The sequence below is a fragment of the Panulirus ornatus genome, chromosome 28 (genome assembly GCF_036320965.1).
Source record: "Panulirus ornatus isolate Po-2019 chromosome 28, ASM3632096v1, whole genome shotgun sequence".
Lineage (NCBI taxonomy): Eukaryota > Metazoa > Arthropoda > Malacostraca > Decapoda > Palinuridae > Panulirus > Panulirus ornatus.
Window position 1 is genome coordinate 1,578,749 of NC_092251.1, and position 27,482 is coordinate 1,606,230.

Below are 27,482 nucleotides of genomic sequence, written 5' to 3' on the forward strand. Positions count from 1 at the left end.
CTGAACAATGTACATGGTAGTGGACTAATCCCATCTACTATGCAGTAACACCTGATACAGGTAAAAACAAACTTCATGACAGTGCCATTTCTCTGTGTACAACCAGAGAATTTATTCGTAAAACGAACATTATCAAAATCGAGATTTAGCGACCTACGGCACATGTGACCAGATGTTTTTTGGCAAATGTCAAGAAAAATTTATGTCACTGACACAAATGTTGACACAAAACTTGACTATACGACAGAAGTATCCATTTTTACACTTTGCTGTATCACGTGCAGTGTGTATTGTGGTGTAATGGCCTTTAGCTGTTGATAGCCGCTAAATCCAAAAACACATAAATCAACCATAATCCAGAAGACTATAACAATATTATGTGTAGAGTACATCATTGTTGGGAAAATATTGGTCATCTTTTTCATCAGAGGGATGTGTCCCAGTGGGCAATTCCAGAAATGACAGATATGATCGACAGTGGGTATTACCATCACAAAATGCAACACATATATTCATGTCACTCATATATGGATGAATGGGTCGTTGATGTGACGCTTCCACATCGCCAGGATAATGTTTAGTGCAGTGGAGTTATAGCATTTGCAACGACCAGCTTGTCCTTTCTTGCAGACGTATCGAACTCAGCTCCTGCGTCAAGCTAGTGTTTGATGACTTCAGATATGATCGTCTGTAGTGAGAGGGAAGGGTCGTCTACGAGGGTTTTATCCCTAGCTACTTTGGAACTACAAGGATAGACGTTAGGAGTTATGAGTCGTCCTCAAGGTTTTCTTCCTTACTCATTGGAAGAACGTCGATAGTCATCCATACTTGAGGTTGAGAGCTGTCTCTAGCGATTCTGTTTCTCTGATCCCCCAGTGTAGGCTGTAGTGACTGTGTATACTAGGTTGACCTTTCACTACTCCCGGGTTTTGAATCACCTTCCAGGAAAGATGAAAAATTAATTGAATAGGCTAAGGACCTCTCTACTCTGTCCCACTTGTGAATATGCCACATCTACACCTTTTAGACAGATGGGACTGCTTCTTGAGGTACGTAAGTTTGCTTGCATCATTAATTTGAACGAAAGGAAAGATGTCTTTAATGATTCTTATCTCACAAAGGAACACAGAATTTTCATTTACTGTTGCTTCAGCTATGTCATTTGTCTTCACACAGCTACTATATACATTGGAGTGAGGGAACTTTCAGACTCATCGAACTGATGTAATTCAGTATTCACATGTAACTGACGCCATATCTTTCGCCATGAGGGACTTACTTATTGTATCCACTGGTTCTGTCATACAGAGTAACAAGGAACCTCATCCTAAGGCACATCATCATCTCGACCTGTTAGAGACGACACTGTAGATCCCATTAACTGCCTGGAACAAAGGTAGTGTTTCTGATTTACTTACACCAAAAGTATTGCATATTGGTGAGCGCCAGGGTATTGATAATGGTTCCCAGTCCCAAAAGCAATTCACAGTTCATCAATGTGTAAGTAATGGCACGCTACATTTTTCATTACCTCTGCGTCTTTGTCCACAGGTTTTATCATAATCTGGCCTTTTCCTGCTGCATCGACGCGGTGAAGGTTGATTGTGTGTCTGCTTGACGCTGTCAACACGGTGAGACTTGACAAAGGTTCAGCAGGAACGGGTAATACATAATGATTTTCATCCTTTGGCTTCGTCAGCCACAGATATTCCTAATATCTACAGTAATAACTAAATCTATCGTAAAATTTCCGTACTCGATCTACTCCCGTCATACTGCTGCTTCTTTCTGTTAACAACATCAACAAAAGACGTCTCAGTCCCCGGCCTCTCCTGGTCTTGATCACAGTGTAGGTACAGCCATGACACCTCAACACCTTGAGGTATATTTTTACCATTTCGGATGCACATGTTGCCATGATCTTTCCCCTAATATTCATCAGGTTAGTTGTTTATATTTTGGGGGATTAGTTTTGAAAATTCCCCATTGGCGAGGGGAAGATGATAACTTTTAATTAATACCCCTACTTTCCATTGTCTGATTACCCAGTAGATAATTTGCATTGGTAAATGTTATGGTATCGAGTGTAAAGGCATTCCAAACCCCAACACTGGAATGATGAAGACTTTTTCAGTACTTGATCTAAAGGTTAACAACATCTAAACAACTAACCACCAGGTCATCGGTCGCTACAGCAGACATTGAGAGCTCTTCAATGGACGGTGGAAAAACAGCTTGAAATGCTTGTAACAAGTCTGACCAAGAACTCCAGCAACGCCACGTGCCACCATCCACACTAGATGTACGACATGTCTGGCTTTAGTACTGTAGGAAGTCGTCCAGTTCGCATCCACGAACTTGACGAGCAACAGTGACGCGAGAAAACAAGTGGAAGACTCATTCTTGCCGGACGAAAACTGTGCTGAACTTTCGTGTTGCGAGATCTTGCTGGGTGTTAGATGAACGATGGGATATTATTGTTGATCTATGAATAGTAGGAAGCTATTTTGTGGCATAATTCCTTCACTCTGTACACATCTATCACCTGCACGCAAACAAACACCGAAGGGACTGATCCTTTATGATTCATAACAGCTTTCACAGTGGTCTCATGTACCGTATCATCAGGACTCGCAAACTTGAGATTGCTACTGAGTCAGCAACTGGATGTCCAAGATATTGAATAATGATGATGATGATGGCGATGATGATGATGATGATGATGATTATGAAGATGATGATGATGATCGACTGTAGAGGGATTTTCAAACTTGCCCGAATTTGTTTACATAATCTTCTGTTAATGTTTGTAATTTTAAACTGTTCTTAAATAGCGTAGACTATTTCCCCGAAGCTTCCACCAAATATGTTCAAGTCATCTTTCCGAGGAAGAATATCAAAAAAGGAATGACTCCTCTTCCCAGACCACAAGATACACCTCCCACATTAAAATATTGAATATCTAACGTGCCTCGCCAGGTCCCTCATAACTCTTGCACATTTCCAGCCTCCTCTCCCGAGTCCACTCTCCATCATACGGAAGAGCGCCAACGTCTCCGTCCTCACTAATACCCGGCCGCAGCGGACCTGCTTATACTCGCTCATCCCGTGAGTGAAGTGACACAGAGGATGCAGCTCGTGCATTAGAAAAAGGACATTCCTTGACGGGATTGGAATGGCAAAATATCTCTCTGGCGGTCCTGGGTACGCGAGAGACATGGGAGGGAAGGAGACCGTTAGGGTCCTTCTGAGGGTGTCAAGTGCCCTCTGAACCATCGTGGTGGCGCATCATGACTGTGGTCAGCTCTGAACCATCGTGGTGGAGCATCATGACTGTGGTCAGCTCTGAGAGATAACATAGTTCTGCTGAAGAGGTTGATACTATTCATGTTGTCATTTTGATTCAGGGGTCATGTCCCAGGACTTATGTGGCTCTGTCCAGGCACTTACGACACTGAGTGATGGTATTCATTAAGCTCAGTCAACGTACTTATGAGATCCAGTTGTGTTTCAAAGAATTATGGTCTAGTTGATCTTGCTCAAGGAGTTAAGTAGAGGTATGTAACCAATGAGATCAACTGTCTTCTACAAGAGGCTTAAAAATGTAATAATGGAGGTCATATCATTATGCTTCCAGGAATCAGTGAACGTTCTTGTGAAGTTTAATCATCATATTGAAGGGAACAATCAGTGTCCTTATGAATTCAAGTCATCATACCTGAGGAGCCTTTCAGCGCTCAGATGTCTAGTCATTATACTCAGGGGATTAATCAACGTTGGGAATGAGTATGCTTCATACTCGAGGGGAATACTGAATTTTGTAAAAAGATTGTCATCGTCTTTATGGATTTATTCAACGTTACGAGATTAAATCATGGTATTCAAATAGCTTTCTTTCTCATAGTGATTGTGGGGTCATATCACCATTCCCAAAATATTGTTAAGCTTAATCAGTGAGTCAGATCATCATTCTCAAGCGGTAAGCTGAGGAAAGCTTATCGTTCTGGTCATCGTATTTGAGCAGCTATTCATCATAATCATATGAATTATGCATCACACCAATGTAGATATGTTCTCAGGAAGACAAGGATAGTTTAGATATATAGAATGAATTAACGTAAGGATAAATTCAAGGATAAAGATATCATCATCTACAAGGACGAAAGATTTTTATCATGTTGATGGCTGATATGATTCGCCTTGCGTAGGTTTGTTCTGCTGTTCTGCTGTATCAACTGCATCTTGTTTTACTGACATATTCGTAGGGAAAAAGTAACAAGTAATCAGTGTCATGTCTATATCTTTGTGTGTTTACCTGGATCATGTATGCCAGTATACATGGCTGGTTGCTTAGCTGGATAACACAGTTGATTAGTCATAGTAAACATGCTTGAATTCTATGCTTTATACATTCCTGAGACTAGATATGGAGTCGTTCTAATGTTCATGATATGGTTCATTAATGAGTCATCATGGCTGATCTTCATGCATCGTTGTAGGGGAATGTTATGTTTGCAAACGCGAATGAACTCACACTTGCATAGCCAGCAGCGTTCCCACGAGGGTATGTGGTGTGCGAGTTGAACGAGCCGCTGCTTTCAAAGAAAGCTTTTCTACTGATGCAGCGATAGATGAATGGACAGTGGAATGAAGGGTAGCATTGCTGGGAGGCCAAAGGAACGGAGGAGAGATAGTAGTACCTGGAGAAGAAGAAAGGTGAGGGAAGTCGTGTCTCAGAAGAACCATTGCAAACTTTCTCTGAAAACGAAAACTCATTCACGACCATCGAATTTGCCCATTTGGACAGGTCCTGCGGGATACGCCAGGCTTCTACCTCCTTCAACCTCCTCCCACAAGGAGAAAAAAAGTTTAATGGCAGTTTCCTGAAGCTTTTCCTCCCTTCTACAAGTTGTGCTCTGAACTTGTGTCTGGGGACTCCCTCACACTTCCATACTGGTCCTAGGGCGAAGACACTGCTAAATTGGGGATGGAGGTGCCAGGGAGTAGAAGTGGAAGATGAAGAGGAAAACATGCAGTAAGAAAGAAGGAAGGGGAGCAAGGAGGGGGAGGTGGAGGAGGAAAGGCTTAACCTTTCCCCTCACTCCTCGCTCGTAAAGTGCCATGTTTTCCTTCCATCACTTTCCTCCGCCGTGCGTCATCACCCAGGACCCCGTACGTCATCTCCCAGGACCCCGTGCGTCATCACCCAGGACCCCGTACGTCATCTCCCAGGACCCCGTGCGTCATCTTCCCAGCCCTCTAGCAAGTATACGAGAAGCATCGTTTTTCATACACTTGGGTGACCACAATGCCAAGCGATTTCTAAAGTTCACTCTGCGACCCAATGTGTATGTGTGTGGTGCAGTGAGCTGGATATGATCCGTCCCACCACAAATGATTCTTGTACGCGAAAAGTTTAGATCAAGTACAACATTCTCTAATCATCAATTATTGCAATTATCTATTTCCTAAAGCATCATATGAAGTGGAAATAAAGACGAAAAGGTGATTATGTGCATTAGTGGAGACAATCACATTCTTATAGTCTTAATATGATGACTGATCATGGATATAGAAATTTGTGAATGCCTGAAATAATTCTGTTTTGTCCAACTGATTTTCTGAAATCCCGAAATACTTTAACTTTCAGAGGATTCCAAGTTTTTACAAGTTTCAGATGGAGGACCATTACAGTAAGTGTCATGGAATATTTTACACTGAGCATACTAGATGAGAGAGAGAGAGAGAGAGAGAGAGAGAGAGAGAGAGAGAGAGAGAGAGAGAGAGAGAGAGAGAGAGAGAGAGAGAGAGAGAGAGAGAGAGAGAGAGAGAGAGAGAGAGAGAGAGAGAGAGAGAGAGAGAACATGAGCAGAACATGTCTGTATGTTCATCATTTAAGTGGTGCCATCTCGTAGGTCACAGGGTTGCCTCTTCCTTCTGTTTGTGTTCCTCTGTGTCTGTATAAGTTCTATTTCCTGTGTATTACTCCATTTGTCTCTAGTGTCTTTCTTCCTTTTTCTCCAGACTTTCTCACATTTTTTCTTTTTTCTTTCTTCCATTCATCTTCATCACTTTTATTCACTACTTCAAGTGAGACCTACTTCCACTTTGTAACCTTCCAGACTCTATCACAGATGAAGTAGCTGCTTCCTGTCACGATTCTCATGGCGAGAGGGATATAAGGATCTCTTCAGATCTAAACTGTAACTCAGAAGAAAATAATCTACTTGCCACAGTTTTGATTCAGGAGAGAAATGATTCGAAGAATCAGCAGAAATACCTTCAGTTCCATGATTCATCTGCGTGCCTCTAGCCAGGTGTCAAGTTTTAATGGAATTAGTTATCAAATTCCAGGCTTTCAGCAAGCGTTATTTTATTCCCAGTGTGTTAGCGAATTAAAATGAAAAATGCAAATTGCATTATCAGACATTTAGAAATTTCATATATAGGCAAATGATATACGTGAGAATAAAATGTGATATTTTAACAGGAGTTTGGCTGGTAAAAGTTTTAAGAGTAAAGCTGTTTTGTTTGCAGTCTTATCTGCCTGGATGGTTTATGTGTTGTCTGGTGATGCACATGTTCATCAACCTGTCTGTCTGAGTTTATATACCTCATTATTTTCTTGTTGCTCTCTGCTTATGCGTCTGTCTATTTGTCATTTTCTTGTGTTTGATTGCCTGTTTCCCTGTCAATCTTTCTGTCTCCCTACGTACCTGTTACTTGTATATATCTATTCATTTAATTATATTGTCTGTCATTTTCCGTATCTTTGTTCTGCCTGTCCGGCTATATCCCTGTTTGGTAGCTTGCCTCTTATTTTCCCTCGCCGTCCTTTAAGATACAAAACTTTGAAGATTTCCTTAAAGTAATTCCACTTTATCGTTGGTTATGATCATGATAACAGCGCCGTTATTTGAAAGAACCTTTGTTACTGGCACAAAAAAGTGCCTTCGTAACGGTAAAGTAAAATGACATTTGATCAAGTTCTGTGCTTTATGAAATTTTGTTTCGATATTTTCATTTGTAGATAATTATTTTTACCAAAGGTGGAGGGAGGTCTGCCATACTGGAGCTCCATATCTTGAACTTTTTCTACAATATCACAACTTTTTTAACTTCTGTGTGTTGTCCACATTCATTGTTTCATCATATAGATTATTTCATTCGTTCGTTACTCCTATACTTTTAAAAAAGAACTTTTTGATATCTTTTCCAGCATATTTCTTGCTCAATTTTATGTTATGGTTTCTGGTTGTTCTATCCTAACACTTTTTTAAGGAACTGCTTTCTGTTGACATCATCAAACAGGTTTGAAATCTTAAGGTATCAAGTCACTCTACGTGGGTGCGTGGCTCTATGTATACTTGTCTATGCTTGTGTGTGTGTGTGTGTGTGTGTGTGTGTGTGTGTGTGTGTGTGTGTGTGTGTGTGTGTGTGTGTGTCTGTGTGTGTGTGTGTGTGTGTGTGTGTGTGTGTGTCAGGTTCAAAGAATAATTATATTAACTAGCAGCCTCTGAAGTATCAAACATTCACCTGATTATCATGTCAACCAAACCTTATCATTACGCTCATGATTCCTCTCTTGTCTCTTCATCACAACATTCCTCCCACTTCCGTGTCTCTGGCAACTTTTAGAGTTAATCGCGACATGTTTTTCAGTACTAGATTTTTATTGAGAGGATTTGTAAAATGCCAATGGAACTTTTTTCACATATACTGTAAAGTTACGCTGATTCTGTTAATGATAAAATGGTAAAATATTGGGAAGCATATGTTTGTATGTATATTAGTATGTTCAGTTTAGTTATCAGAGGAAATAATGAGTAATGTTAGAGTTTAGCTTTTCTTTTTTCTTTTTTTTCAGTGAAGTTTTGTTTTGGGTTCTGTATCTCTTTACCTCTCTTGCCTGTTCGAATTCACTCTTTTTCTTCATCTCTTTCTCTCTCTTTCTTTCTTGCCCATCTTATGTTGAACATTAATCCACATCTACATCAGACACTCAATGCAGTTTGCACGTTAACATAAGCACGTTTAACTCACTTGATGATAGATAGATGTATTCTTCCAAGCGGCTGATCTGGTAGCACTGTTGCCCCCAGTAAGGAACCCTTATCATATATCATAAGACTTTAAAGATCTTTCTCCCAGAAGACGTTAGATGGCGGGCCTGTGATTGGTCACTCATCTCCCACTAGACAACCGTCCATATATCTCAGATGGTTGAATTGAAGATGTTTAAAGATGAAAGTCCCCTCCTTGGAGTACGCATGATATGACCTTTGTTGCTCTCAATCTATGTGACTGTGGTAAACCTCTTTGTTCCGTTTCTTCCGTTACTTACGTCACTATTGTTACTGTTATTTGCGGCCGTATGTCCCCCTCCCCACCCAACTACCACCCACTCAAGGCCTCATAACAAAGTGAAGTCATTTCCTCTGTTCCTTATGACGTTCTTATTAAACCCTTGATATTCAAACCTTCCATTTTCTTTTGTTGATTCTTATACTTTAATGTATTCATTTAGTTCTCTTATAACTGTGACTGTAATCTAACTTTTAACTACAGCTGCTAACTGTCACTATCAAGATAACAATAACAATGTAAGTGAACCTGTAAATGGTGATAACTAACTGTAGCTTTTATGAGTAACTTCTGAATATAACAGCTAACTGCATCGTCTAGCGGTGCTGCTAACTGCATCGTCTAGCGGTGCTGCTAACTGCATCATCTAGCGGTGCTGCTAAAGAGGACGATTGGCTGAAGATTTTTTATGTGGAAAGCATCAAGGATATACTTGACTGCTCATTTTAATTGTAATGCTCGACTATGCTGATGAGACGCACCATTTATGTTGCTGTACTTAACTAATGAAGCCACAACGCAACATACCAGTACGAGAACCACTACAGACAAGTAGACGTAGTATTGTTTCGCAAGTGTGTTCGTATCACTACGTCCTTATACTGTTCGAGAGGAAGTTTTACACTTATATGTGTTATTACTATTTGTGTGTTAAGATGTGTGTGTGTGTGTGTGTGTGTGTGTGTGTGTGTGTGTGTGTGTGTGTGTGTGTGTGTGTGTGTGTGTGTGTGTGTTTTGCACGTATAACTGTTTATACAGAAGCGCAGTGATGTATACATATGGGCACAGACGAGTTTGTCAGCCAAATAAACGGCTCCGAAGGAAACATGTCAACATATCCAGCCGATACACGAGTTTATACTGAAGCCTCCTAAGACTTACTCAAACCATTCATAGCCTACTGGAACCCCTACTGCTTACTGAAACCTCTTACAACCTATAGCAACCTCTACGGCCTCATGAAGCCCCTTGAGATCTACTGAAGCCTACTTACACCCTGCTGAAGCCTACTTACAGCCTACTTAAACCCCGTCCGCTTTAATGTCTCAGTCTGGCAGCCATCATCACGTGGTAAAGATACTCAGACATAACGCCATTACAACCAGCGCTCCTCCCGCCTCCACCCACATTAAGCTGGCTGTAATAGGGACGTTTAGCTGAACAGCTGCAGGAATCGTGGGGGGTAAAAGGGAAGGGGGCCAAGGGAGGCCTAAAGGGTGCATAAGGGGTGGTGGTAGGCGAGAAGGGGTAAAGGGAAGGGTGTGTTGGGGAAGGGAAGGTGGTGGGAGGGTGGTGGAAGACTAGCTGGTCATTACAGTGTGATAAGAGAGGAAGTAATTGTTAATAAGCTTATATATGCAAGGAACTGAGGCGATTATGACGACTGTAAAGGATTAGAATTGCATCAGGAGATTGTTAAAGATCGGGATATTCAGGACTGCTTCTTTTTTTCATTTTATTTCTCTCTCTTTTACGCCCAACGAAACCAACGTTCCAGATTTAGAGATTCATTTATTCATATACTTATTCATAGGTAATTTATTCATTTATCTATTGATTACTTGATTAACATATCAATTTTTCACAACTGCGCCACAGCCACCTCTCTGTAGCTGCTCCTGTGAGCACGCCTCCAGGTGCCTCACCTCTCGTCCCTCCACTCTATGCTCGTCCTCTACCCTCACTCATGAGGCGCGAGGGAGGAGAGTAGAAGTGAGGGTAGGGAGTGAAGGAGAGGGTGGAGAGTGGAGGGGAGAGTAGACCGTCCATGAAGGAACAATAAGTCAGGGAGGTCGTGTGGTGTGGCTGTAATGACTTCCACGTAACAAAGCATCCATTGAGGGCCCACCAGGAGACCATTGTCACGTTCATCTCCCGAGGAAGGCACAGAAGGAGAGAGTTCTGAGGGTGGGGCGGTGGGTGGAACGTGGACGATGAATGGTGGAGTGTTGGTGATGTGTGTGTGTGTGTGTGTGTGTGTGTGTGTGTGTGTGTGTGTGTGTGTGTGTGTGTGTGTGTGTGGGTGGGTGGGTGGGTGGGTGTGTGTGTGTGTGTGTGTGTGTGTGGGTGGGTGTGTGTGTGTGTGTGTCTAGCTCCTGGTTCACAGGGATGTCATCAGCTTCCAGCTGTCCTCCTCCTCCCCACTGTCTCTAGAAACTCCAACCATTTTTTCCTTCATGTGATCACAGTCTTGTCGCTAGTGACGGTCCTCCTCTCAAGCTACATCACTTCCCTCTAGCTGGCTGCAGTTTCTCCCTTTAGCTACAGTTCTAACTACTAGCTACAGCCCTTCCTTGTAGACACAGCTTCTCCCTCTAGCTCCTGTCCTCTAGCTAATTTTTCCCTCTAGATACAGTCCTTCCATTTGGTTATATCTCTTCCCTCTAGTTAGAGTTTTTCCTTCTAGCCACTTTGTTGTCGTTAAGCTACAGTCCTTCCCTCCCCCCAATACAGTTGGAGCAGCTTCACTGTCGTGATAAACCAGGAGGCAGAACCATCGTTCGTACAGAGGTGCAACACCTCACCCGGGGGCATGAACGAACATTCAACATCTCGAAGTGCTACGACCACTGTCTGTCTTGTAAGCTTACCAACGTCTAAGGCCAGGAGTGTACCAGGTCCTTCGACGGTGTGTTTGAAGGTTTACCATCATGACACTGCTGTGTCCTTGGAACCGAAATGTCCATGACAACTTTCATAGCAATATAGAACTCATGACACAATAATGCCTATGACACCAGACCATCACTGGCACCAGAGTAGCACAATATCCATGACACCACAATACCCAGAGCACCACAATATCATGGCAACGCACCATGTATGGCCACACGATATCCATGGCACTAGAAAACCTCAAACATGTCATTCCGGGGAGGAAATTGGTGTTTATTCAATTTGACGTTTTCCCTTTTTTTCCCCGCAACAGAGTTTGCTGAATTCACCTGTTTCAATATTCCATCACTCTTGATGAGGGTGGGACTGTGGCTCTGGCCCCAGATTGCACTGGGATTGGTTATAAGATTGGTATCCTACCAGGAGTGGTCATAAGATTGGTATCCTATCAGAACTGGTCAAATATTTGGTGCCACACCAGGATTGGTCGCGAGTGTACACCGTGGCAGGAAAACCTGGCGCGTTTCTGACCATGTTCTGTTGTAGTAAAGAGAAATAAGACAATAACTGATGGAAGAGATAAACAAATAAACAAAAGTATATAGGATGTGTTTTAATGATTTATCTTAGGAATGAAATGGTGCATATTAGATGTTTATATATGTTTCTTCCCCTCTTACTTTATATATTTCCTTCTTTCTTCTCTTTGTATCCGTGTCTGTCTCTTCTCCTGATATGTGAAAATGATGCATGTTTAGTCGGGTGTATAGACGTAATCACGCAGAATTATTTATCATAAGCTTTTATATGAGTTTTCAGTTATTATTAAAGAGAGAGAGAGTCGACATACATGGACGGTATATGTCTTAAGATAAATCAGGGTGATGTAGGAGTGTGGGTACAGTTGTCTGTGCTTGTATCATGGCTATGATCTGAGGAACTCTAAGGAATGGTCTCGTTAATGATATATTCTCTTTTGTATAACAACACACTCTCTGAAAAACCAACCCAATTGATATTTATGCTTCAGGCGTAGTGTATATAAGCATTTGTGCGTGTGTGAATGCTTTATGTGTGTATGTGCGTGTATTGTTCTGTTTATGCAGCTCGATATATGTGGGTACATGTATGTACAGAGATGTATATTCATTCATTCAAACACATACTGCTGTCCCTGCTCTCGTACAACTATTCATTAGTGTATACAGAAAATCCTTAATTACTCACGGTTGGCTTCAATCAATTAAAAGTTCTTTAATCTTTTTCGTGGCTGTAATTAATCTTGTTACTCTGACTGATCCTCTCTCCAGATGACAATTACTTTTGAATTACTTTAGAAGATACAGAAAATACTTCCCTCCAACTCACTACTCAAACTTCCAAGTGTTTGTATATATATATATATATATATATATATATATATATATATATATATAAATATAGAAAGAGAGAGAGAGAGAGAGAGAGAGAGAGAGAGAGAGAGAGAGAGAGAGAGAGAGAGAGAGAGAGAGAGAGAGAGAGAGATGGTAATAACAAAGACAAGTTTCATAATAAGTACCTGTGGTAGGCCACACATGCACATAACACGTGTGCAATACATCATTTCTTTGACACCTTGAGGTTCCTCGCACGTGGGAAGGGTGACTTCACCACTCGACCAATAAAGGCAGGCAAGACAGTAGTTGGAGGCTGTAGAGCAAGTTTCCAGGAACTTGTTAGACCCGAGTTACTAATTACTGTGGAACCTCGAGTACAGGTGGGAGGTGGACGATTGTTTGATCATATGTTCTCGGTTCTCCCATTCTGGATATCGTCCTCTCTCACACTGCTCGTCGTTTTCCTCGCCATTTTCACTTTTTTTTTTCCCTATCCCTCTCTCACTCTTTCAGACACAGTGAGAGAAAAGTAAAAGACCTACAGTAGCTGTCAAGTTCTCTTCCCTAACCCACGTTTTTATCTTTGTTTTCTATATCAGGTACAAATGGGATGCTTGTATTCGGTCCACAAGTACACACAATCTATATTTCACACACATTACTAAACAAGTAACATGCGCAATTCTTTCTTCTTAACTCAGCATTTTCTTGTTCTGAGCGCAACGTGCTAGTCCAGTGTCTGGGCTAAGTCTCGTCGTATGTAGGTAGGTAGGCGAGCAGGCAGGTAGGTAAGTATCCTGTGTACCACTATCTTCCTTCCTATCCCTTCCTCCCCTAATCGTCCTCCATCTACATTTCTCTCTCTTTCCTTCATAACTTCCTGGCAATCTCTTCCCGACTTTAATTACCAATGAAACAAGTCTTCTCTTATATCTTCCCTACCTTTGTCATTTCTCTCATTACGTTCTCAGACATATTTCATTTTTCCTTTTACATGTATGGAAAGTGCATTCGCTCTTCTGTGTGTCTGTAGTTATCATAACATTCATATATGAATTGACACAGACGATTACCTGGGTACGTATTGGTCTGGCTTCACCGTGGTCGTGCGTTATGCTGGCATATCTTGGTCAACCAACACCTAGGCACACTCTGGTCGTCCGTTATGCCGGCACACTTTGGTTGAGTTGTGATGAAGGTATATCCAGTATAATCATGACGTCATTATTTAGTCACTTACATCCAGATAGGAAGGATAGATTCTATCTATTCCGGACGGTGTTTTCTGAGCAGAAATCAGAAAATGATGTGAAAATTTTTCATCAGAGTTGAAAAGATGATTAGCAAAATGCTCTTTTCAACAGGAACTGAAAAGAAACATTAGAAAATATCAAATATTACTGTCCTATTTTTTCCCCTCGAAAATTGAACATACGTTCATTACTATTTATGACCTTAAATTACTAATCAAGATTTTTCATGACTAAGCAGGAAAGAGGAATATTTTATTCCATACTTTCTTTTGATATCAAAATACGACGCTGATGAAATCTGAAATAGTGATTTGCCACACGAGATGAGAGCTGGGTCATGTCAGGCACCGAGTTCCGGCCGTCATAGATAGGTCGATGTCCTCGGGGTCATCATGCACAGGTCGATGTCCTCGGGGTCATCATGCACAGGTCGATGTCCTCGCAGTTATTACGACCAGCTTGGTAGGTTAACATTTCTGAATGGTTTGACGCTTTCCAAATTTTGCATTTGATCAGCACACGTCCTCATTGGCAAGGAGACTTTCACAGCCTAAGTTGTACCTAATCTTTAAACAAGGATCGTCTCGTTCTGTACTAATATCTCGTTAGGAGGAGACGTTGCAACCGTCCGTCCACACACAGCACTGCTGTTCATTTAGGTGATATGAGAGACGCTCATATTTGCTCTACAGATTGTCCTGTCTGTCTCCGCTACAATATTTTGATCTGTCGCAAGTCCCTCCCTCACCTGACAGTTTGTCGTATTTCTTGATGTTCTTTTAAGGTTCACATAGTCTCCTGCGAAATGATTTTTTACTCTCCTGTACTTATTTGCAGGTTAATCTATTTCATTTTTTGAATGACATCGATTTTTCCTTCGTTTTTCTTCCAATTCTCTTTTTCATTTCCATTCTACTATCTACCGTCTCTTGTTGGGTCTAATCTTCTTTTTGTCATCTATAACGTGAAGATATTTTTTACTAATAATACTCACGGTTATTTCCCTTTAACTATATGACAACAGACTAAGGTCACATGTTATTACCCTCCCCCTCGGGTGCTGATAATTATCCTCAAATGCGGGAAAATAATGTATTTACTGGATGAAGATGATAACTGCTTTCTTGCTTACGGGAAGTAATGTAAATCAAGATGACAACAATACAGATCAATGAAGGAGGAAACTGTGGAAACAAGCAATCAGATAAATCATTTAAGGAATCAACTACTTCGTAGTAATTAAGATAATAATTCCAGATGCTAAAGAGAAGGACCACGGCTGACGTCATCGCTTACCACACACCTAGATTACACCACAAACACCACACCTACTGAAGCACGACCACACCACACCTACTGAAGCACGACCACACCACACCTACTGAAGCACGACCACACCACACCTACTGAAGCACGACCACACCACACCTACTGAAGCACGACCACACCACACCTACTGAAGCACGACCACACCACACCTACTGAAGCACGACCACACCACACCACACGACCACCACTGAGGCGAGCCATGCTTCACCTGCACACGACGACATCTTCCCTGCTTGATAGACCTGAATATATATATATATATATATATATGTCAGTGACCGAATTGCACTTCGTGGTATAACAAAAAGCATGAGAAACAAAGACTAGTGAATGTGTGACTCACTGTTAACACTTCAAACATGTAGTTCTCTCGAGGTGAACTTAAGATTTCAGTAAACCTCATTTCTTCAGTTTAAACACACACACACACACACACACACACACACTCTAACACCCCGTTTTCTTTCTCTCCAGCAGTCTTATTTTCTTTAAGGTGCACTAGTGCTGGGTATGATGAAGCATCAGGCTGGTGGGATTATCTTGTTTCTTCTATCCAGCAATTAGCCTCTCAGATTTCCCTGCGATCCCTGGTGTGATGACCCTCACTCATGATGAAACCCTCCCCCTGCTGGAGGAGGAGTGTGCCTCGCGCGACGGCGCACCTGTGCAAACCTTGGAAATTGGACGCTTGGCTTGCGGTCAAACACAAGCCAACAGCTTTCTTTTGTCTGAGGAAGTTAGGGCGTTGTGCTCATCCCACGCCACCACTGCCCATACTGTGGCTCGCGTGTGTGTGTGTGTGTGTGTGTGTGTGTGTGTGTGTGAGTAACGTTTATTTGTACAGGAAAGTTTCTATTTTTTACTTAATTTTGTTCTACGTTGGTGTTATATCTTCTTTGTTCACGTAAAACAGGGAGAGAACATGTTCTAGTATGACCAGACTATCTAACAAACAGAACGTTCATGTGTTCATGTACGCCAGATAATAACGTGTTCTTCATGATATATGAAATTTGCGTCTTTGTGAGGTTGTTTGCATGATACTTTGTGTTGCAGAGGTTGTATGTTGTGCTGATGACTTGCTCCAGTTCATCTGTGACTCAAAAATACTTTCTGTTGAATCGTAACATTATGTGAAGTTTGTCATGAATTCTCCTTGTCCCTGGTTAGATTTTAGCTTGTTAGCACACACACACACACACACACACACACACACACACACATATATATATATATATATATATATGCATAAATTTTTCCCCAAATTGTCCTGTCTGTAATCATCAGGATTTCAGCAGGTAATTCCTACCCTCGCACGAATCATTAGATAATTAAAAGAAATTAAATATCATTGCCATCGTATTAGCTCCTAATGCTCCTCATCCGCCGAGCCTAATTACCAGCTCGTTGTAATTAGCTAACTGTTTGCTTTTGGAATTAGTCATAACTATGAGGCCACCAAGGTGGGCTACAGTAGTTGTTTGCATGTATAAATAACGAGTTATCATGTCTGGTCTGTAGCGTGTAGGTGTTTGTCTGGAGCACACACTTCCTTCTGTTTAACTTGGCGAGGTCTGGAGTCGGCCATGGTAGAGTTACGTAGTGTGTTGGACGAGGCAAACGATTAGGACGGGAGGAGAGAGTGACTGTATGTAGATATATTTTGTATAAACATACTCACGTACAGTAATATAGCACTAAATATTGCCTTCATCATTTTGTAACACTATTTCCTTCATTTCTGTAATTCCTTTGTTGTGAATTCTGAGAACCTAACGACAATTAAAAGTTTCACATATTCTGTATTTCTTGCTCGTTCCTCAGGCGGTCAAAGTAAAGAAGTGTAGCCAGAACGACAGAGGAGTCTTTCTTGGTCACTATGTTATCATTAATGATAAACAAATCTATCTGTTTCCTTCATGATGCTCGCTCATCAACACGAGTAACCTATAGTATATCTCTGGCTACTCTTCTCCACCTAGATGTGGACTACACACGAGAGATTCAGACATCATAATGACACCCTCACTTGAACTGGAACACAGGACTTCCTCACGCGTCAGAGTATTGGTGGTAAAATTCACGTTGATGCGCACCATGCAGACTGTGGCTACCATGAGGGGCAGCTCAGTCATGAGCAGCAGCTGGAGGCTCCTGGTAAGCTGCACTTACGTGTTGCTGGCCTGACATTTTCCTCGTCGTATAGTAAAATGTTGCTCAAGAAATATTCTTGTTCCGTTCGATAATCTTCAAAAATAAGATTACTCCAAATATCGCTGAGACATGCTTTGTTCTGAATTGATCTTTCCTCAGAACACAAACTCACAAACAAAGACAAAAACAAACAAAAAAATGATAACAAAAGAGAAAAGATAATATGCTTCAAGATGCCGCTTAAAAGAGCTTTTTCTTCTAACAATTTTTTCACGACTAAAAAAAGTATTTCAGTTTTGAACTTAAATGGACGTAAGGAGAGCGACGACCTGCGTTAGAAATTGTAGCAACATGTGTGTGTGTGTGTGTGTGTGTGTGTGTGTGTGTTGGTTCAGCACGTCACCCACACACACACACACACACACACACACACACGAGATCAGAAGCACTCAGCTGTGGATGGCACTACACCCATACCAATTACCTACACATGATTATTACTTACACGCCTCACCCCGTCCAGCTGGACGCCAGGAACGGTTGAACGCAGCACTAGTGAACTCTAGAACCACTGCCTGGCTCACCGCATCATGATCGCTTGAACCCCTCAAGTGTTCAGTTGTATACTACATCGCCCCATTTAAACTCCAGAGATGCTCAGCTGAACTACATCTCTCCATACTTGCCTTATAAAGACTTGAGGATATGCGCTACATCACCACATATGAGCTCCAGGAATGTACCCATTTGCACGCTACATCACCCCATATAAAACACCAGAAATACCCTAGGTGTCCTCTACATCACCCCAATATAAACCCCAAACCGAAACGATATGCAGTTAAAACCTTTCATGGAAACGTTATACGAGTCCAGCCAGATCATCATGACACGATTTCTTCATAAACTGACCAACATGGCAACGGGCAATACATGTCCACATGAAGGTAGAACTCGGGCGAGGGAAATACTGGGAGATAGAAAAAAGATTAAAATTAGAAGGTTATAGGAAGATGGAAATAAGGAAATAGGAGGACAATTCCACAGCTTAGCTATTAGGGGAATAAAAAGGTATTATAACGGTCAATTCTCGAGTGGCTGCTCTCCATATAGAAACTATGGGAAGCAGCTGCCAAGTGTGTGAACTCTACCTAATGGACCTTATGAAAAGGTGTACAGTTTCATCGAAGTAAATTGCGATGCCGTAAAATATTTTTTCAAAGCTTTCGTAAATATGTCCTTCCAAAATGATGACACGAACAGAACAGCAATAATGATAATGACAATGATGATATGATGATAATAATGATAATGACAATGATGATATGATGATAATAATGATTGACCTAACTAGGAACACGGAACCATCCGTGCCTCGAGGTGTCGTCTGTCTGCCAGGCAAATGGTTCGTCTCTGTCCCACAGAGCAGGACCATCCATGAAGCCTCTCCAGCAGGCAGCACAGTCACGGTGCCTACATTGACCCCCTGATCCTCAGATCTTGTGGTCTCCACCTGGTATGGAGCCCTGATGTCATGAGTGCAGTCTTACAAACATAGATGGCGTCCTCCCTGATATTGTTCTGGCCATTCAATTTACTATTTACATTTAGTAGTCACAGAGTCACAGCAAAATCATACTCTGTCGTTTATAGAACTTTATTTTTCCAGCAGCACCTGCAACCTAAGAGGATTATTATGATGAATGTATGAAAAGTACAGAGATCGAGTTATATGTGATTGTCATGTGCCATTTTATCATAGAATAATCTTCATGTAATAGGTATTACAGGAATTACAGATGAGATATATTGCACAAAAGGATTAATAGTAGAATCACCAGTATGGTAACTTAAAGTAATAGCACTGTATTGCCCTTAATTTTCCACCAGTGATGTGAAATTAATGAAAAAATCTAGATTAGATCTGTGTTGATATAATTTCTACGCTCGTTTGAAGGTCAGCTGAGGGCAAGTGTGTGAAAAAATCTTGTTAGATAGTGCATAACAGCTTTACTGTATGTGTGTGTTGTTGGATCCACTGGCCGTTCAACGGATCAAGATAATCATATCAGAATGCATACCACGCGTTGTTATATTTAGAGTAAAAAAATACATTTTACGGTTTTACTAACACGCCCTTATCATCATTGATCATAATAAGAATGTTCTCTTTATTTTCCGTGTACGCTCTAAGGTTTTGCGCAGTCTACACACACTGTTTCTGTGACAGCATGAGACGTATACAGGGAGGGTAGGTGTCGGCAAGCACAGACAACCCACACTTATTATATGTCCTTCACCCACTATCATAGACGCGCGTGCAAGTCTTAGTATAGCAAACAAGAATGTTTTAATTTTAAACACAAGAAAATACAATTAAGGGAATGTATTTCTTACCTCGCCCGTGGTTGAAGTGGATCATTCTGGCTGCAGCCACGGAATACAGTGTACCGCACTTCACGGAAATATGAATCACGCTGTAAAGACTCATAAGTTCCTCTTAAAAAACATCCCTAGAAGTTGGCATTAAAGACTGCAATGGTAACAATGGGACAATATGGCTTTTTATTTAGCTTTCAAGCTCTAGACTGTGAATGCGACCCATTAGGTGCACAATGTAACCTTGAGAGCTGAGGACTGGAAATATCTAATGGAGAGACTCAGTTAAATACCCACAGCATTAATTGGACGAGCTGCAGAGTACAGATGCCTCTCCCTGAGGAAACACCTTTTTGGTCCAGTCAACTTTACCAGTTCTTTTATTCTTCCACACTGGAATACCAACGTATGACGCTTGAGCACAGTAGTACAACACTTTGGTATGATGAGGTGGCCTTTAATCCATCCCTTTACGTTCAAGTCAAAGGCCGTATCATCATACCTAAGGGTCGTACCGTTATACTTAAGGGTTGTGCCATTATAAGCGAAGGGAGTTCGATAACACTGATGGTTACGGGTACTGGCTTCAGAGCTGAACATTGAGCAAGAAGGGACACAAGTAAGGCTTGTTATCACTTATCATTACCGCAACTTTCCAAGAGCTCTTCTTTCCAGCCTTAAATCTAAAGTTATTTCCCATGACCTCTAATTGCCATCTCTGAATTACGGTGGTTTCAGCAGATGACCGTAGAAGCAGGTGTGAGTGGTAGGAGCGTCTGCCTTGCTATCTTGTCTCCATCAATATAATATACCAGGAAATACGGATCTTATTACTCTCCTGCAGCAGATAACCTGGCTATTGACAACCAGCCTTCCCTTACCTTACAGTCCCACGTCCTCCTATGTACTACAACATTAATCTACAACAACCCTTGAAACCCCTGTCGAACTATATCTGATCTCTTACCAAGCCAGATATATTAAAGTCTTCATTAAAGCTGACATGTCGAGCATGTCGAGAGACAAATACCTACTTAATCAGAGTCAGCCAGAGAGATTCTTCTCGTGAGAACCTAATCAGAGTCGAGATGTATAAGGATTTCAAGACAAAATAGCATCATTCTTAGAGATTTTTCTTTTCAGTTGGGCCATTAACTTCATTATACTCTGAATCCTACCTTCACTATAATGCAAATTACGTACAGTAACTGGAGGTTTCCAAAGGTGCTCATCTGATATCAGTGTCAGTTTTCATGCCACAAATGAAGGGGGATCGTAGCCTCCTGCCAACGTTCACTACCTAACTACGCTAATGACGGTGGCGCTGCCAAATCAAATAGCATCTCACCAACAATGAATATTATTACCTGGAATGTACAAGTAATGTCTTTGGGCACATTAATTACACTTAGAAAAAGCCAGGAAGTCCCTTTCACTCCAACATACTTCGAGGAATTTTAATTAAGGAAAACTGAGAACAGTCTTGATGGCTGGAATATGCGTTCAATTACAAAAGAGAATTTTGCTCTTAGCAGACAAGAAATTAAGTGCTTATGGTACGTTATAGAGAAGGCAAAAGATAATGAAGTAATGGCGACGTGGTGAATGTCTCTCTCAGCATCGGAAATACAATACCAGCTAATTTGATCAGTCATTCCAGTTGAGGTTCAGCCGTTCCACGTAAGGTTAATCTGCCTAAGTCACATAGGAATGGGGATAACAAACATCCGGTTGTATCTGGTGGAATTAGAGACGGAGAAAAAAAAATAAAAGGAATGAACGAATGCATGAGAAAAAGAGCTGGAAGCAATAAGTCTGGCCTCCCACGAGGACGGAGACATAACAAGAAACAGCTCTGCTTCCTGACTTGTCGAGTCTTGATGACAACATAATTTCTTGGGAAAAAGTGGGAATGTGTTTCTCGTGAATAAAACACATTACCTCCAACATATTTCCTCAGACTTTCTTAAAGGCAATTTGCTCAGCATCTATTTCAGTGGCAACCCCGTTGTCCCGGCAACCTGCACACTAAGCCAATTCCTCAAAAAATCCTGAAACAACGATTATGATACATATGAGTGGCTCAGATTAATTCCCATCTCCCTCCTTTTTTGACTCTACATTTCAGACAACTGGGTCTTAGAGGAAATGTCCTCACTTGGCTCCTTTCTCTTCCCTTCTTGGAAAAGAAGTATAGGAAGGGAGGATTCTCTTCCTCCTGCTCCCGTCCCTCTCAGTCATCTTCGATACCCCCTACATACATATATATATCCCAGTTCTGGGACACCTTTCCCCATCGGTTCGTCCGCAGTCTGTGGCCGTCGCATCGCCCAGAGAGACGTGGGTAGCTTCGGCTGGCACTCCATAGAATAACAAAATGTCTTCATCCTCACAGCTGTCTGCCATACTACACACCGGCCTGAATTTCAGTACACCTCGGGTATCATATCTACCCACGTGTGTCCCTCATGAGAACGCTGGCCTGATATTTATAGTGACAACTGCTTACGTGCTGTGTATCCCTGAGTAATCTGATTGGTGGTTCCTTACCTGGATACCCTCCTGAGATATTCCCCTCGCCTTCAACTCCTTCTTCGCTCTCTCCTCTTGTCTTTACTACCTTCGCCCCAGACACCCTTACCTCCTCCCTCGCTTGACTTATCAACATGTAACTTTGGTCAGTAGCGATAAGATTCTTACAATCGTAAACTTTAGAACCAGCTCTTACGATACGAGCTCTCGTCAAAGCAAATGTATTGATACAATAATTGTTTAGCCACTGACTAATGTGTGGGTTCAACACCAGAGGGTGAGGACACCCTAATGATTAACGAATTGATATTTCGTGTATCTCACGACATGATTTAGACTCGGAGAATGACAGTGAAGTCCGCATTATAGCCGGCAACTGCCACCAAGGGCAAGATGCTGTAGGCTGGAGAGTGCTATGGGAACGGGGGACAGATTACCTAAAAAGCTCCCAGTCTAACGTGATTCCATTCCTCCTCGTGAGGACATAGCTTACGACACACACACACACACACACACACACACACACACACACACACACACATACACACACACACATACACACCTTAAAATCTTATGTTGTTCCTTCTGGTCCTCAACAACTCATTCTACTCCACCTACTGTACAGGATGGCGGCAACAGAGTCGACTATCATGACCGGATTATCTCAGTCTGTCACTTTGACCAAAACTGGTTCATCTCCCTCCATCGAGGACGTGCTGGAGCGGCTGTCTAACACCACCAATGTAGGAAGCTGAAGTAGATACGTCTGCAGTCCTATAGCCTCCCACACACACACACACACACACACACACACACACACACACACACAGAGCAAACACACACCTGGCATTCGTCACCGTATCATCTCCTGATCCATAATCCACACCTGAATTATCATAGACGTTCATGGAGACAGTATCATCATGGATCCTGCTACCACCTTGAATTGGTGTAGACCTTCTGAACCACTGCTCTTCGCTCTCACACCTGCTTTGTAGGTCATACGTGGCCACCAGTCTCGAGGTTCGAAGTCTGATTGTCCCTCAAGTCGATATCACTTGTCACATTTGGGGTAACTGAATAATGACCTTAAAATAAAGTAATATTATATGTAGCTCTTTCATGCCACCGTAGAAGCTACAGTTCCCACCAGGACGCGACAATAGATGATATGAAGCAGGTCATTCATCAGTTGACTTGGGTGGAGGACCTGATTCAGAGTCAGTTAGCGTAAAGACAGACGGATGTCCCGTTGCGTCTGGACTACCTGAAGACCTTCTCAGAGTCTTCTTCATCCAGGCCAACAACAACAGACGACCCGGAACCCTCTCGTGTGCCAGAGGAAATCACTGAATCAATGTTAATTAATTTTGCTTTCATGTTTACTAATGGAAACTTCATCTATCGCTGAAGATCCTTTATAATTCCACAAATTACACTTACCATACACGAAAGACATCTATAATCTTAACAATGTCTGATAACAATAGTCCAAATGCTAAATCACAGTACATTCATGTTAGAATAGTTTGAATAAAGATTGCCATTAACTTTTGATAAAAAAATCTCACCCACATTTGACCATTATGCAAGATGTATCTTACCCATGTCTGATGCGGTGTATTGATAACGTCTCACGTTTCTGATATGGTTGACCAATGGATGAGAGATGGAACACAAGAGGTAGAGTTTCATTTGGTTATCAACTCATTCTGATGCTAGGGATATATCAATACGCACACAGATATATATATATATATATATATATATATATATATATATATATATATATATATATATATATATATATATATATATATATATATATATATATATATATATATATATTACTAAAAGAAGGCATCTCAAAACGTAAGCCATCGAGTAGAAAGGTTCCAAGAAAGCTGTTCGGTTTATTACAGACTCACTCTTGGTATAGTCTTGCTATTGGCAGGTGCTGAGCGCCCGCTCCCTATCACCAATAGCACCAGAACCCTTCAGATGAACCCTTGTGAACGGGCCTTAAAACATCAAACGTGGAAGAGGAATCGGGTTGTGAAGCAGAGGCAAAGATTCGATACTGCTGACTGAGTTTTGCGATTCACAGTTCGAGATGATAACATCATATAGGCACTACAGTTCTTTGTTGTAAGTTATACGTACATGGATACTTTCAACTGAGATATTTTAACCTTTGCAGAAAGACAATACAACCCTTGCGCCCGGCAACACGACTCTTGAAGACGAGGGTACGATTCTTTGGCATGACAGTTCGACCCTTGAGCATGACGGTTCTACCCTTCAGTACGACTACACGACCGTCATATGTACGATGGCGCGTCCTTTGGTCTGAATATATGGAGCAGGTCAGAGGCTTGGTCTTCATACTGTCATGCTCAAGGATGGTGCTTTGAGCTTAGAAGATCAAGTATTGCACGTAGCTGATGAATTACTTCCGCATGTCAGATGGCCTCGTACGATGCTGTAAATATCAAGCCTTGAGTCCTACCACTTTCGTGTGTTAACTACTTCTGGCTATGATGATGCTAACCCTCACAACTTTGAATAATGAGTTTCACCATCAATGATACGCACAAGTCAACCTTATGGCTGTAATTCAAGGGGGCTGCCTGTATCCTAGAAAATACTGGCTTTTGGTTGGCCATCATCTCGCCCCATAACGCTGGGAACCACTTCCAGTACTCTATAGATATAGATAGTTATAGATATAGTTATAGATATAGATTTAAAAAGAACGTCAATTTTTCTCTGGCAGCTTTGCTGAGCTAGAAAATGTCTATACAAATTTAACTTTTAGTTATGAGAGGAACCAGCCAAGGGTAGGAGATCCATAGGGGTACAGGGGAACTGGGATCTTGAAATTCAGTCGCTGGAAATACGCGTACACACACACACACACACACACACACACACACACAGATCAGTGTCAACCGAGATCTCCCTAAGTGTGTGGCACGGTTGTCGTGAGCCACCACATCAACACCACCACAAGTCTAGTTCTAATCTGACCCTTGGGTGTCAACAAGCCAAAACATCGCCTGATGATAAACATTAAACCACACATGTTGACAACTGAATTACTGCACCAGATCCATTGATAATTCAGACAGGATCAAAACGTTGACAGACAGACTAATATAACCCTCATGGTCCTATAACAGGGATTTATTTATATCAGTCTGTTTATACGTGAATAATTCTGGCTCTCCTGATATTTGCAGCCGTGTTAGCGCTCCACACGGGTCAAACACGGCGATAAATTTCAATCCAGTATTCATTTTAATGCAAAGCGGACTGATACATATGCAATATTACAAGCAGCTGATGCACAGCCAAACAACATTTATTAGTCAATATGTTGCTGTAGCCGGAGGCATAGGGGCCCTCATTGCTAGGGGCCCACACTAGCGGGGTCCACATTGGTGGGGTCCACACTGGCGGGACCCACACTGGCGGGTGCTGTTCAGTAGCGGTGGCCGGCAATGGTGGTTGTTTACTGTGGTGAACCCGTGTTGCGGTGTCTTTTGAATCATGGAGAATATTGAGAATCATTACCCGATAAGTAGAGGAGCTCAGAGTAATGGCTCTCTCTACCCAGGTCTCAGCTGAAGCAAGTGGACGTCCTGTAGAGTTTGAAAAAGATGGTCTACAAGGCTGCTGTTGAAGTGGCTCGCGCTAGCGGTGTATGTGTTGGTTAAGGGCCCAGAATTACTGGCTATAACACATTGTTCCACGGATGACACGGAGGCTAGCCAAACCCAGAGCGGCTCCATGAAGGGAAAGATAGATGACCAGTATTTGTGTATGACAACAACACAGAGATGTACTAAGGTTCAATGTTACAGTCAAGCAAATATGCAAATTTCATTTAGTGTTATGGTAATGATTACTAGAAATGTATTGAAATAATCATGGCGTATTACGTTTCTGAAAGACTCTCATTAAGTACCAGTTATGGCTATTAATCTCCTTCAGGAAAACTTTTAAAAAGTTTTTATTTAGGGGGAGGAGTACCTGACCAGCCAAAAAGTTATTAATCATAAACATGTTGCAGTCTTCACAGTTTCCAGAGTTGTATTGATCAAAAGGAAAATGTGTTAGAACGTTTCTGAGGTTCGTCGTGGCCAATACAAGTTTATGAAGTGCCGTCGTCCTCAGCCTCTCCTGTAATGGGCAGTTATGAGAGAGATTGCTGAGCAGTCTTGGGCTGTATTCAATACCTCACTCTGGACGACCAGGGTTATTGCCCTGAGGGTCACTAGAGCGAGCGCTTCCGGCCAAATGGAGGCGATGGCACCGTTCTTTTTATTGAGTTTGTCCATGTGACGGTGCGAGAGGAGGTGGGGGGATAGGAGGGCAAGATAGATAGAGAGAGAGATAGATGTAGGAGAAGAAGGGAACACAGACACATATATCTTATAGATTTACACGCACACACACACACACACACACACACACACACACACACACACACACGTACACACACATATTCAACTTCCAACAAGGGTATCAACATGTAGTTGCATCTCAGCCGATCATCTGCTTGGTGAAGCCGCGTGCCAAGGCCCGCCTCCACTCTTGATGATAAGTCATGGAGGAGCGCCACGTGTGCCTCCCACGTCACAAAACTCTCTCATGTTTATGGAATCTTTTAGAATTATGTGTCTTGACTCCATGGATTTCCTGGTGACCTTGTCTATGCCTATCCGTGTTGCACCTCTTCCCACGCCGGGGTGAGGTCTTTGGATAGTAAGGATTACCACAGCGTTTGCGTCCTACGCATTATGACATCTACCTTGTGTTCATTATGACATCTACCTTGTGTTCATTATGACATCTACCTTGTGTTCATTATGACATCTACCTTGTGTTCATTATGACATCTACCTTGTGTTCATTATGACATCTACCTTGTCGTCATCAATTATTTTGTTTAAGCTTCGGAAAGTCTCAGTAATGTAAGATTTTTCACAGCCAGTAAACGGGATGTTGTAAGTCAGACCGTCCAACTGCGTTGCACCGTGAACCCCTTTCATACCAGTTGTCTCATCAGGTTTCTTTCCTGAAGTCGTCACAATGCTGATATCCTGAAGTGGTCACAATGCTGATATCCTGAAGTGGTCACAATGCTGATATACTGAAGTGGTCACAATGCTGATATACTGAAGTGGTCACAATGCTGATATACTGAAGTGGTCACAATGCTGATATCCTGAAGTGGTCACAATGCTGATATCCTGAAGTGGTCACAATGCTGATATCAGTATTCTCCAAACAGCTGCCTGTCATGCTAGGCTGCTTATAGTTAAGGACTGTTGTGATATATTTATCTCGTCTTCCATTGTTTTATTCACACATGTTCGACTCCCACTTCAACTTCTTACTTTTGTTTTTAAGCTGTGAAAGTATAACAGTTTGGTGAACATAGATTTACACAGAAGTACTGGTGTTACAGGAT